The sequence below is a fragment of the Trichosurus vulpecula genome, chromosome 3 (assembly GCF_011100635.1).
Source record: "Trichosurus vulpecula isolate mTriVul1 chromosome 3, mTriVul1.pri, whole genome shotgun sequence".
In the NCBI taxonomy this organism is placed as follows: Eukaryota; Metazoa; Chordata; class Mammalia; order Diprotodontia; family Phalangeridae; genus Trichosurus; species Trichosurus vulpecula.
In genome coordinates, this window is record NC_050575.1 from 361566953 (window position 1) to 361581612 (window position 14660).

General features: G+C 37.1%; 1 protein-coding gene and 1 pseudogene across 1 annotated transcript in view; one reads left to right on the forward strand and one right to left on the reverse strand.

Annotated features, from left to right (window-relative positions):
• The window catches only part of LOC118841296, a 67192-nt pseudogene extending 65584 nt beyond the window's left edge, over positions 1-1608 (forward strand).
• Positions 1-14660, reverse strand: part of WWOX (WW domain containing oxidoreductase) — a 1243064-nt gene that overhangs the window by 996517 nt on the left and 231887 nt on the right. The window lies entirely within an intron of this gene.

A 14660-nucleotide genomic window follows, 5' to 3' on the forward strand; every position in this document is an offset into this window, starting at 1 on the left:
CCATTAAATCTTTCTCAAAAAGAAAAAACCAACAAACCAAAATGGCAAGAAGGGAAGTTGTTTTAATCATACTACTATAAATACTTTGGAAAGGAGCAAATTAATGGCAAAAACTCATAGAATCATGGAATTTTGGAGCTAGATAAGAAAAGAGAGATTACCCTACCGCAAACAACTGATTTTGCAGGAAAGGAAATTAATGCACAGAAAGGGAAAAGAATTTGTCTAAGGTTACACAGTGAGTTAGTGGTGAACCCAGAGCCAGATTCCAGATATTGTAATACTCTGTGCTATTTCCATAACACCAGTATGCCTCCTCCTACTCTCTGTCCATTCTACTAGTTTCCTAACCTAAATATTACATTTCTGTCAGAGGTATCATCAATCTTCCTGAATCCCAGACAATACTGGAGTTAGGATATAACTACAGGATCAAAAGATTTGGAGCTGGAAAGGGCCTAGGACAAGATCTAGTCCAACCCCCTTATTCTACAGATGAAGAAGCTGAAGAGCAGAAATAATGGGACTTGCCCAAGGTCAAATGGCTTTTAAGTAAAGGAGCTGAGATTTGAATTGGGTTCCTCAACTATGAATCTTATTCTTGTTCTCTCAATCTGTCACTGTGCCTACCTGTCTGCCCTTCCTTCCTTCCTTCCTCCCTCCCCTCCCTTTCTCTCTCTCTCATCTTATATATCTAATCTATCCTAAAGACCTATTTATTTATTTAAAATTCCACTGATATATATATATATAATTCCTTATTTTTCCATTCCCATTTTCCCTTCCAAATTATCTCTAGCCTAGATTACTGTAATAGCTTCCTACCTGGTTTCTCTCTCTCTCTGTAGTCTCTCCCTTCCTTGAATTTATTTGTTATAAATTTCTAAAACACCAATTTGTCCTGTCACTCTCCTGTTCTGGTGGTTCCCTACTGACTATTACACTCAATCGAATCAAACCTACAAATATTTATTAAAATCTATCGAATGGGGTCAGTCTAATGGCCGTCCTGCTGGAGACTTCAGGTACATTTATCCATCTTTGTAGGTAAAGATTCAAAAGCCTTCCAGAGGAAAGACAGAGATAAGAAAAGTTAAATAGAACTTAGAAGATTTGGACTAACTAATGCAACAGTTACAAAATCTGGAAGAGAATGCAGAGAACATGAAACAGAAGAATATGAAGAAACCAAGAAAAACTCTGGAACAGCTGAATGAGTTTAATGATTTGTTGAAGAAAATTTATGCCTGGAAATATGATTTTTGTAGATGAACTAAGTAGAATGTAATTGGTCATTCAGGTGGTCATCAGCTACGTCTTTAAAACATCTGAAGTTATCCAATTATTTGTAAAGAAACAGCCAGGGCAGTTTCAGACAAGGTTAGCAAAGATGGACAGAGATCTGAAGGTAGGAAAACTGGAAAGAGGCTTGTCCACAGACCTGAAGCTGGAGATACTGTCCACCCTGCAGAAGTTTTGAGAAAAACTGGCTACAGACAATGAAGTCTTCCTGTCCGCAAATATAGCTGCTGCCCTCAGCTTGTTTCAGAAAGTCTCTACTGATCTCCAGTCTAGGCACAAAGTCCTTATTTGGCAAGTTTTGAAATTAAAAAATTATTTACATATGTGTGTGTGTATATATATATATATATATATATACACACATATTTATATTTATACACACACACACATACACACACGTGAAAAGCGCACATATACAAACACACAAAAAGCTATATAGAATCCCTCAATGCTGGTCATGGTATAGATAGCCGATTCTGTTTTCTACTGTGGATTTAAAGTCATCTCAAAGTACTAGAGAGAACCTGAAACTATGTAAACAACATGAGAAGTGAGTGACAGAAGTATACATTGGGCTCGGTCTGTATCTTTCAGCAATGTTCTTGGACAGTGGCAGGAGATTTGTGCTCGATTGTTTCATTAAAAAGAAACACATGTACCTTAAAAAAATCTACTGTATGCTAACCCACATTAAAATCCTACTTGTATACCTAACTGAGGCATGAAGGTGACATTAGTTTCTTAAAGGTTATTCCAGTGCCAGTTATGGCAAATAGTACTAAGCTGGAAAGGTTTCAAGGACAGATTTTGTGTTTTTGTCCAAGTTATCAGCCAACTAAGTGTGGAGAGGCTTGTCATTCAGTCACAGTAACTTAGAAAGGCTACCTCTTAAATTGTGTAGGGACTGCAGTCTGTGCCTGTGGAGGTATTAAACAAACTTCCTGAAATGCTAATATGCTATGTGAGAGGTACTGCAGGAAAATCAAAGGAAAAAAAGTCATAGTCCCTTCAATTTGCCATGTGGTTAGGGGGACAGACAGAAATAATTAAAATTAAATTATAATACCTAATAACTTCACAATGCTTTACAGTCTCTAAAGATTTCCAAATATATTATCAATGATATTATTTGGGGGAAAAGGATTTTATTATTTCATCACAATCAGAAGCCAAGAAGTTGTGTCATAACACTCTATTGCATTGAGACATATCTTCATGGTCAATGGGCCGAGTGAGTATCCAATGAAAAAGCTGCATTTCACAGGAAACAAGTGAAAGTAACATATGCATGTTTAATAACATTAGAGAAGAAAAGAGGAGATGACAGGAACCTCAGTTCTTGAGAAAAATGGTTTCCAAAGTAGATGCACTGGGATGATCCACCAATTAAAAGTATGGAAAAATGAGTCACATCTCTTCTTCCTCCACAACAGCTAAACATGGGGCTTGTCTTCAACAGAACTACAATAACCCTTATCCTCCAACACTTTGTCACTCTACAAACTCCAAACTTTCCTTCCTACCTTGTGAGCTAAGGGAGTCATCCCTCATAACTATGCAAGTATCCATAGCAACAACTTCACAGGAGTGACTGGGAATATTTACCTCCTGTTCCCTCATGTCTATAGCAAATGCCCTTTGGCAGAGAGACTCTGTGCTCTGGGGGAACGACCAGTGAGTAAGAGCCCTAAGTCCACCCTACCAAACTTTTATTTATTTTCAATGTGAGTTTATTTATTTTCACAGTGAGTTGGTCAGATTGAGTAGGTATACATAGGCAACCTGCAACACCAACCCATCACATTAACTTTCTCCCCAAACACCTCTCTTTCAAAATTTCCTATTAATAGCTAGAATACCACTATTCTTCTGGCTACCCAGGTTCACAAACTCAGAAACCTCTTTATCTACTAATTCCCTCACTTCGCAGATATCCAATCCATTGTCAAGTCTTTTCATTTCTCCTTCCACAATATGTCTTGTATCTGTCCCCTTTTCTCTTCTGTCTCTACAACCACCACTCTGGGTCAGGCTCTCAACACTGCTCACCTTGTCTACTTTAATAATTTCCTAATTAGTCTTCCTACTCCAATCCATCATTTGGACAACTGCCAAAATGAATTTCCTGAAATTCGGTTTTGACTATGTTTCTCCCCTACTCCATAAACCTTGGTAGCTTCCTATCAATGCTAGGATCAAGTATCATTTCATCTTTATCCCACATTTTAAATTTCTCTTTATAATAATTTCACAATAAATAAAATTATTAACCATGACATATATATGTATAACTTATATATGATTTTAAAATTTTTCCTGATTGGGAACATAATCAAAAAAGCTTAGAAACCACTGCAATAAATATATTAAGGCTTAGATACTAGAATGTTTCAAGAAATCCCCGAACAATTCCAATAGAAAAGCTATAGGTGTCAGAAATCCAGTCAATAGACCAAAAGGGCAGAAGGAGTACCTTTCTTTACATTTTAATGAGTGGAAAAACTATGAACTGCCTAGTTTCAGTATCATCACAGTATGATATAACCTCAGAGTGCGAAGAAAGGACTTCAGAAACATCTCATTCAACACGTAAGTGTGAATTTCCACTACAACATACCCAACAAGTGATCTCTGGCCAACTCCTCCACAACAGGCTCACCAACTACCAACTACTTATCCCTTTCTATACCAGATCCCATGTCATGGAAGAATTCCTACCCTGGAGCTTCACTCTCATGACTGGGGCAGGGTATTTCAGGAAAGCTCTAGCCATGAGCCACATTTCATTTCACTCCCTCCTTTCTAAACACCTTCTCTACAACCTTGCCTCCAGACTTGCCACCTGGTCTTTATATTTTCCCCAACCTCTCTCCAATTCTGGAAGACTGAACAACGATCAAATAAACAAATTCACTATTTGTGAATTGGGTTGCTCAATCTATTCCCCTATTGTCCCACTCACCACCCCAATAACTTTCTGGTCCAAAGTATAGTCCTTTCCCCCACTAACACTCCCTTTGTGAATTATTTTCCCGATTAGAATATAAACTCCTTGAAGGCAGGTACTGTCTGTGCTTTTGTATTTGCATTCCCAGGATTTGGCACAAAGTAGACATTAATAAACACTTTTGCATTCATGCATTCATTCATTCATCACCTAAAAATTTCCAGGGACAAAGGCCATACTATGGACCAAGAAAGCATATTCCATTTTTAACTGTTCTAATGGTAAGAGATTGTTACTTATACCTCATATAAGTTGGTCTCCCTAGAACTTGCACGCAAGGATCGAGGTTCTGCCCCCTAGGGCCAATCAAAAGCAGTCTCATGACATTTAGAGTGGGAAGTATAATTACAGATGATCTACTCTGACTTCCTCAATTTACTTCAAGATACTGATCATAGATGCCCAAGTCTATACTTCTCCAGCATAAAAATTGCCCACTTCTTTCAAACAATTCTCATACGATATGGAGTTCTCCTCCACTCCTGGCTGCCTTCCTCTAAATTTACTATAGTAATATGCATTCCTTCAAAACTTCAGTGCCCAGAAATAAAACACGATGAATTGAGTATTATAGTTCCAAGAATAAAATTATTGTTAATGATAGCAATGCTCACAATGGTTCTAAAATTTAAACAATAAAAATTAAAAAAAGACTTATTTACATCCAAAATTCCCCAGTGGCACCAAGTTCAATCTTTTCATTATTGGAGAACATATATCACTATGCTTCCTCAAAGTAGCTATTAATTAGTCCAAGGTTCTTATGGAAATACCTTTCAGATAGGTTCAAAATTTCTACTGGACTATATATATTCTCATCAGCTTTTCCAATCTAAACTTATGAATATCACAGTGTGAATGGAGACTTGACCAAGGATGCTGTCATTCTTCCCCACATAAAAAGCCAGCAGCATGCTCAGATGTAAAAAAGAGGTCATTCTTTTCATTTTCATTAAAAATTTATACCCACTCACTTCCTGATTCCTTATCAACTTGCCTTTATCTCATGAGGTTAGAGGCTCAAAGTCTTCCTTAATTTGCATTATTGATTTTAAATGTTACTTATACATGTAAATTTCCAATGAGGAAAAATCAAGATCAATGGAGAGGGTGGAAAAAAATCAAGAGATCACCTAAGTCTGTTCATCTAAAGCAATCTAAGTAACAATAAGAGCTCTTATAAAATCCCAGCATCACTGAGTTTTTCTGAGGGAAGCATATTGCAATCCTTTAATATATTATATAAAAGGAAATTATTACTATATAGCCCTCCATACCTCATGGAGGCTTTCCTTACAACATTTCTGGGATGTACGTAAGAAAAGTATTTTATCCCCCAAGCGAAAAAACAAAGTAACTGAGGCCACACCAATTAACCATGCATGTTCCTCCCAAGTCTATCTTGAGCTCTCTTTTCTCCTCCACCTATATTATTTCACTTGGTGATATCATCAGCTCCAATGGGTTCAATTTTCGTCTTTACGTATGATTCTCAGCTTGATTTGTCCAGTGCTAACCTCTGTCCTGACTGCCAGTTTCTTATCTCCAAATGCCTATTGGACATCTTTAACTGGATGTCTAGTAAATATCTTAAACTCAACATATGTAAAACAGAACTCATTATTTATTTCTCCCCTAAAACACTCCTGCTTTTCCCAACTGCTCTACTACTGGCAAGGGCACCACCATCCGCTCAGGCACCCAGACTCAGAAACTAGGTGTCATCTCCAACTCCTCACTCACTCACTCCACAAATTCAATCTCTTGCCAAATTTCTACCTTCACATCTCTCATACTGAGAACACCTTCTCTGCTTCGACAAAACCACCACCCTGTACAGGCCCTCATCACTTCATCCCTGGACTACAACCACAGATTTCTGGTTGCTCTCCCTGCCTCAAGTCCTTTCCCCACTTCAGCGCATCCTCCAAGTTGTTGCATTTGTCCTTCATTTTTGAAGAGGACCATGGCATCAGGGAAATGATGACATGACTTGCGGTTGACTTTGATTTGAGTGAGGTCACCAGCCTCACTTTCTCCTCCAGAGCCATCTGGATCCAGTGACCAGATATTCATCAGCATGACTGGAGATGACCCAGGATGCAATGGGAGACCCTGGCCCTTTTACACCCATTCAGTGAATAGGCCTTTAAGAAGTGAGTCAAGAGAGTGCACCCTCCATTTACCTGCCAAAATAATCTTCCTAAATCTTACGTCTGATCATCCCCCTCCCCACATACACATATACACACACTCAATAAACTCCTGGACCTCCCTGTTTTCTCCAAGATAACATATAAAATCACCTGGCTGGCACTTAAAGTCTGTTACAACTTGGCCCTTTCCTCTCTTTCTAAAGTTCTTACGCTTTATACTCTTTCCACATCTTTTACAATGGGTTATTTTGGTTTTTTTTTGCACAAGACACTCCATCTCCTCACAGCATACCTTTGTTGTCCCCTATGCCAGGAACGCTCTCCCTCCTCATCTCCATCTCCTGGCTTCCCTGAAGACTCAGCTCAAATCTCGCCTTCTGCATTGGCTTTTCTCACCCCCTCCTCTGATTTCTAGTGCCTTTCCTCTAAGATTATACATCTTCCATTTACTCTATAAATAATTGCTTTCATGCTGTCTCCCAGATTAGAATGTAAGTTTCTTGATAATGGGGACTAATTTTGCCTTTCTTTGTATCCCTAGCAAAACTGGAGATGCAAACACACAACTTTCTTAGTGAAGTAGGCATAGCTGAAGCAGGGAGAGATAAGGACTAGCCATCCCACTACAACAGAAGATACATAGTAAATAGGTACTTTACCTTGAAAAGGACCTAAATTTGCTTGGGGAAGTGGGCATCTTTAGGCTGCAGCTTTTGAGTTATTGTGAAGCAGCACAGTTTCATACATCTTACCATGTCTCATGGACGATATCACACATAAGGAAATGCAAAATTGGTGTCATACTCTAATTGTTCCCTAATATATCAACTGTGATGGAACAATTCATGTTTTTAAAACAAGAATTAGAGCAGAACTGACTGTACCTGACTTTAAACCCAATCTCTGCTACCTCTGTTACCCCAGGAAAGGCAATTAACCTCCTTGTTCCTCAATTTCCTCAAATGTAAAACTAGGAGGTTGGAACAGATGGCTTGTGAACTCATATCCCAATCTAGATCTATGATCCTCTGACTACATACTTCTTTTTCTGGGCAAAAATAATTTCAGATCCAAAAATCTTAATTACCAAATAAAGATCATTCCTAGCTAATTAAACTATTAAATTTAATTAAATTAAAGGAACGTTAGCACTTAGTAGAGGAAGTTCCTGACTCACCTAAGAGGTTAAACTAGAAGACCTCAGAGGTGCCTTTTAGGTCCAAGAAATCCTGATTTTGTGAATCTATGATGAAGAGAGTATCACCATACTGCTTTAAGACCTTAAGGGTAGGAAATTCTAATTAAGATGGTCAAATGAAAGTCAGTCAGGAGTCTAGCTCTCGTGTATATATATATATATATATATATATATATATATATATATATATATATATATACACACATACTTTAGCAATTACCTTAAAAGAGCAACAGATTAAATAATGATCATTTAGAAAAGGACTGTACAAAATTACAGCTTGAAGCCTAGGGAGCTAGAAGAAGGGATCCATAAGTAAGATAAAAATGCAAGAAGCCCACAACAATGCCCTGACCAGGGGAGCTTTGAAGTGATAGCACCTCATAGCAGTATCCTACCTTGAAATGAATGATCATGTGCCTAGGACCAAAGACCATGAAGCCTGTCATCTCTTTATGTTACGACACACAAGAGCAGATGGAAGCCAGCAGCAATACAAGATATTAAAGTTAATTACCAAACAGGGCTTGCCCACCCTATTTGAAAATGAGGGAATGAGAGGTGGTTGGTGTTGATGCAAAGTCCTATAATTAAACAGAAGAAGACAGTAAACCCTCTGAAGACAGGAAAGAAGTAAACCTTGAAGAAGGTATTCAACAAGTACCAACTGATGACTCAACCACAAGGATTGGAAGAGTACCTAGATGATATGAAGCTAGAAATAAAAACAAAGTAAAATCATTAGAGTAAAAAACTGTAAAGATAACAAAGTTTAGAACTAAAGACTGAAAACTTTACTCAAGTAATAAGCTCCCTGAAAATTAGAAAGATCAAACAGAACTCATTTAGTACATGAGATAATAAGATATGTTAAAGCAAAACAAAATCAAAAGGTTTAAAAATGAGAAGAAAATATAAGGAATCTACCATCCAAAACTACTGACAGGGAAAACAGGTGAAAAAAAAAAGGAGAACTGAATAATAAACAAACTTACTGAAAACCATAAGAAAAAAAAAAAGCCTGATGATAAAATTAAAGAAATCATAAATGAAAACTGCTAAGATTTCCTGGAGCTAAAGCATAAAATTAAAAGAGAAATAATTGGAGTGACTTGCACACTGTCACACAGGTAGTGAGTATCTGAGGTTGGATTTGAACTCAGGTCTTTCTGACTCCAGGCCCAACAGCTACCCACTGAATCACCTACTACCATTGTTGTTGTTATTATATAAATGTTACCTATTTATTCGGTTCTGATTTTTTCATCAGGAATGGTTGGAAATCCTCTTTTTCATTAAAGTTCTATTTTCCACCACCCCACCCCTACCCCTGATATGAATACACTTTGTATTGTAGTGGAAGTTATTTTTTTTGTTGCAAGCCTTCATCTTTTGCCTTTTGGAAAAGGGGCGACAACAATGGTATCTAGGTGATTCAGTGGGCAAGTCACTTAACCTCTGTTTGCTTAAATCCACTGGAGAAGGAAATGGCAAACCACTCCAGTATTTTTTACCAAGAAAACTCCATGGATAGTACTATATAATGGTCCATAGGGTCACGAAGAGTAGGACACAACTGAATGGCTGAACAATGATGATGGCGATGATAACATTGATTTTCAGGTACTGTGTTAATTGCTTTACAATTACATTCTCATCTGATCTTCACAACAATCTCGGGAGGTAGGTTCTACTATAAGGCCCATTTAATAGATTAGAAAACTGACGCAAAGAACGTTTGATTGATTTGCTCAGGGTCACACACATAGTAAGTGCTGGAGACTGGATTTGAACTCAGGTGTTGCTGATTCTTGATGTTTGTTGAATTCGAATATTTTTTTTAATTTAAAATACTTACAATTTTTTTCAAATTTTTATTTATTTATTTATTGGGGGGGGAAGGCAGGGCAATTGGGATTAAGTGACTTGCCCAATGTCACACAACTACTAAGTGTGTCAAGTGTCTGAGGCCAAATTTGAACTCAAGCCCTCCTGACTCCAGGGCTGGTGCTCTGCTCACTGCGCCACCTAGCTGCCCCTGAATTCAAATATTTTTAAAATTTTTTTAAGAATTCCAAAATAGGGAAGGGATAATAACTGAACACCAGGGCTCCATCAAGAATGACAGTGAATTTCATTCTATAGCCTGAATCCAAGGTAATCAGCCAAGGCTGTGATATTGACAGAAGATGTGGTAGGCCACAACTACCAAAAAAATGATAAGGAATATACTTACTACACATACTCTTATGATTGACAGCCTACTTCCCACTTCTTAAATGACCATTGATTATATTGGGTGAGTATACAAAGTATGAACATTTCTACTCCCATGGATATTAAACATCATGGATAAAAAGAAGTGATATTTCTCCTTCATGTTAAAGAAAGTATGTGGAGAATGTTGCTTCCAAAAGGAAAATAATGTAATATTTATTCATTCATAAGATGTACTTCTATTAGCATATTATCATTGGATTTGAAATCTAAATCCAGATGGTTTTTGCTACTATTCAAGTTAAGTGTTTACGATGTATGCATGAAAATGTGTGAAATTAAATCTAAAAAACTGATGGACAAATAATGTGGTAGAGAAAAACAATGGTGGTTCACTAGGTAGAAGAAAAATGGGAGGGGCAGAGCCAAGATGGTGGCTGGAAAGCAGGGACTTGCATGAGCTCCCCACCAGGTCCTGCCAAAAACCTATAAAAATGGTTCTTGGGGAAGAAGAAGTGCTGGTGTGGCAGAGCTGGCTGTGTAGAAATAGTTCTGAAAACAACAGCACATCCCCCTCAAGCTTGGAACAAAGTACTCTCTACTCTACAAGCAGTCATACCCTGACAAAAAACTCAAGGATCAAGTAAGTTGGCTAGGAACATGGCCAAGCAGTGAAAACGGACTCAGATTCAGACTCAGATTTTGGAATCTTTTCTTTGGTGACAAAGAAGACCAAAACATACAGCCAGAAGAAGTCAACAAAGTCAAAGAGCCTATATCAAAAGCCTCCAAGAAAAACATGAACTGGTGTCAGGCCATGGAAGAGCTCAAAAAGGATTTGGAAAAGCAAGTTAGAGAAGTAGAGGAAAAATTGGGAAGAGAAATGAGAATGATGCAAGAAAACCATTAAAAAAAAGTCAATGACTTGCTAAAGGAGACCCAAAAAAATACCAAAAAATATACTGAAGAAAGCAACACCATGGAAAGACGATGTGTATGATTCATGAGACCTCAGTATTAGGGCAGTGGAAGGGAATATACATACATACATACATACATACGTACATATATATACACATATATATATGTACGTATGTATGTATGTGTATATATATACACATATATATACATATATATATACATATACATGCGTGTGTGTGTGTTTGTGTATACACAGAGGGCACAGGGCGAGTTGAATATGAAGGGACGATATCTAAAAAAATAAAATCAAATTAAGGAATGAGAGAGGAATATATTGAGAGAGGGGAAAAGGGAGAGACAGAATGGGGTAAATTATCTCACATAAAAGTGGCAAAAAAAAAGCAGTTCTATTGGAAGGGAAGAGTGGGCAAGTGAAAGGGAATGAGTGAATCTTGCTCTCATTGGATTTGACTTGAAGAGGGAATAACATACACACTCAATTGGGTATCTTACCCTATAGGAAAGTAGTGGGGAAGAAGATAAGAGAGGGGAAATGATAGAAGGAAGGAGAAGATAGGGGGAGGAGGTAATCAAAAGCAAACACTTTTGAAAAGGGACAGGGTCAAGGGAGAAAATTCAGTAAAGGGGGATAGGTTAGAAAGAAGCAAAATATAGTTATTTAGTCTTTCACAACATGAGTATTGTGGAAGGGTTTTACATAATGATACGCATGTGGCCTATGTTGAATTGCTTGCCTTCTTGAGGGGGTGGGGGAGGGAAGAAGGGAGAGAATTTGGAACTCAAAGTTTTAAAAACAGATGTTCAAAAACAAAAAAAAAGTTTTTGCATGCAACTAGGAAATAAGATACACGGGCAATGGGGCATAGAAATTTATCTTGCCCTACAAGAAAGGAAGGGAAAAGGGGATGGGAGGGTAGTGGGGTGACAGAAGGGAGGGCTGACTGGGGAACAGGACAACCAGAATATATGGCATCTTGGAGTATGTGGGAGGGTAGAAATGGAGAGAAAATTCGTAATGCAACCTCTTGTGAAAACCGATGCTGAAAACTAAATAAATTAAATAAATAAATTTTAAAAAAAGAAGAAAAATGGGAATATACATCAAAAATAAATATGTAAATAATAAATTATATAAAACCAAAACATACCAGTAATCCAGATTATTATATAATACATAAAAATCTAACTATATATTACATATAATACATGATATATACATATATAATATAATAATAGCTTACTATTTATGCTGAGTTGTCTTGAGTATAAGGCAGCAGGTTTGCTCTCCTCAACTTAACACACAGGAATATGTTTTGAGAATGTATAAACAAGATTGCCTAAACCTTGGGATCCCTTTATCAGATGAGAACTCCTTTAAATTGAGTTAAAAGTGACTAACTAGCCAAATCATTGAGCTATACTTTTGCAAACATTAAATAGTAAGATAAATAGACCAGATCACTAGTAGCTAATATATCCCTAGGACACAACAAAGAGACAAAATATTAATAATCTCTAGATCTTTTTAAACACTGAATTGGGAGTCAGAGTGATGGAATGGAAAGAATACTAGTTTTGGAATAAGGAAACCCGAGTTCTGATCTTAGCTCTGAAACTTACTTTGTCCCTTCCCTCTCCAGGTCTCAATTTCCTCACCTATATGATGAAGACATACATATGTATGCATAGATGTTAGATAAGTAAGTATATAATATACATATATCTAGATGATACAGCAACACAAACATACATATTTATGTGTGTATGTACACATACATATGTATGTGTGTACATATATCCATAAATGTGTATATATATATATATAAGATATAAAATCCTTTCCAGGTTATAATTAGATAACTATATGTATGAGTTGGGTTGCAGTAATTATCTGTGTGACTTCCAACAGCTTGCTTAATCTTTCTGGGCCTTAGTGTCCTCATCAAAAAATAAGGATCTTCAAGAGGATGACCTCTAAAGTCCCTTGTAGAAATGAAAAACTACAACTCTGTTACCTGAATTTAGATACCTCCCTTCTAACCTTTTTGAACCTGTTTCCATATCTGTAAAATGAAGATAGTGGCACTTGCACTACATAACTATTTTGAGGATCTTACAAAATGTGAGTCAACAAATATTTATTAAGCACTTACTATGTGCCAGGTACTGTGCTAAACATGAGGATGCAAATAAAATCAAATAAATCATATTGCAATATAAATTGAAGACAACTCATGCTGCTCAGTGGTGGTGGTGGTGATGGTGATAAGGAGGAGGATGATGATGGAGACATCTTTCATCACATTTCCTTTCAAACCAGTTTTACTTAAAAGAAATGAAGTGATAAAAATAGAGAATGGTGGAGTACCAAAAAAAGAAAGAATAAAAATGATCCTAAGTATTTCACATCTTAATTAGGGTACCTATACAGTTAGGGTAACTGGACAATTTAATTTTCCAAAGTTACCATTATTCTTTGCTCACAGAAGGTGCTACATCAGCAGGATTTCGTGTTATCCACTGAGTTATCAAACTCTATGTTCCTAAGAACATTTGGTGGTTATTTACCATGGCCCAGAACTTACCTGCATTCACAAAGATTAACTGTCTTAGTAAGAGCTAAGATATTACACATTCACCAGGTAAACAAACAGTAATGCACTTTCAAATCACCTTAATAACCTTCAGACAATTCTATATCAATAAGGCCCATTTACAACTATCAGGCAGAGAAAAATCTGCCAACGTCCTTGCAAAAAGCGCATAGAATTAACCCTAAGGAAAGAAAACTTGATCCTGACAGCTTATGAGCATTTCCCGTCATTAGATGGCAAATACAATGTCCAAAGAAATGTAGTATGAGTTTATCACATTTGGTGAATCCTTGTGAATCCAGTTTCATAATGTTCTAATTTTCATAATAAATTTTGTAAGGAAAAGAACAATATTTACTTAACTGTATGGTATAGTGGGAAAAGCAACAGACATGAAGCCAGTAAAGAAGTTCCAAATCTACCTTCCAGACTTGACTACCTAGGTGTCCTTCACTTATGTAAACCTCAATTTAGGTATATGTAAAATAAAGACAATAATAGTTCTACTATCTATCTTACTGAGTTTTCTTGAGGATAGGAGAGCAAGTTTGCTCTCCCCAACTCAACCCATAGGAATAGGTTTTAAGAATGAATAAACAAGATTGCCTAAAGCTTGTGATCTCTTTATCAGGTGAGAACTCCTTTTAATTGAATCAAAAGTGACTAACTAACCAAATCATTAAGCCACACTTTTGGAAGCTTTAAATAGTAAGAGAAACAGACCAGGCCACTAATAGCCAACACATCCCAAGGGCACACAAAAGACAGACAAATAGCCACCATAGGGCAGAAGCAGATTGAAGGAGTATGCATGAAACCTTGAACCAGAGAAGAATTCTAGTTTGGATACTCAAGAAAGGGCTTCCAGTAATCAAAAATAGTGAGTTTAATCTTTGGCCATATGCGTTCTCTTGCCTGTGTGCTTCATACCACCATATACCAAGTTGATGACTACTTTCCCCACAGATTCAATATGTATTTGTAGGGAAGAGTGCCCCAGACTTTGGGGGGAATATTTTATACCAACTGTTTGTATTATGCCTACTTTGTCCACACTCTTTTCTAAAATATAATTAAGGTCTGGGTGACTGTTGTTAATGGGAACCATACTGAGGGGACCCACGATAAATGCAGCCCTTCTAAGTTAGCCCTAGAATCTTGATGATACTAGTAGCCACCTGCTCATGACCATAATGCCAATGTCAGCAGGATTTGGAAAAACAGCCTTGAAGAGGCCATTTTTG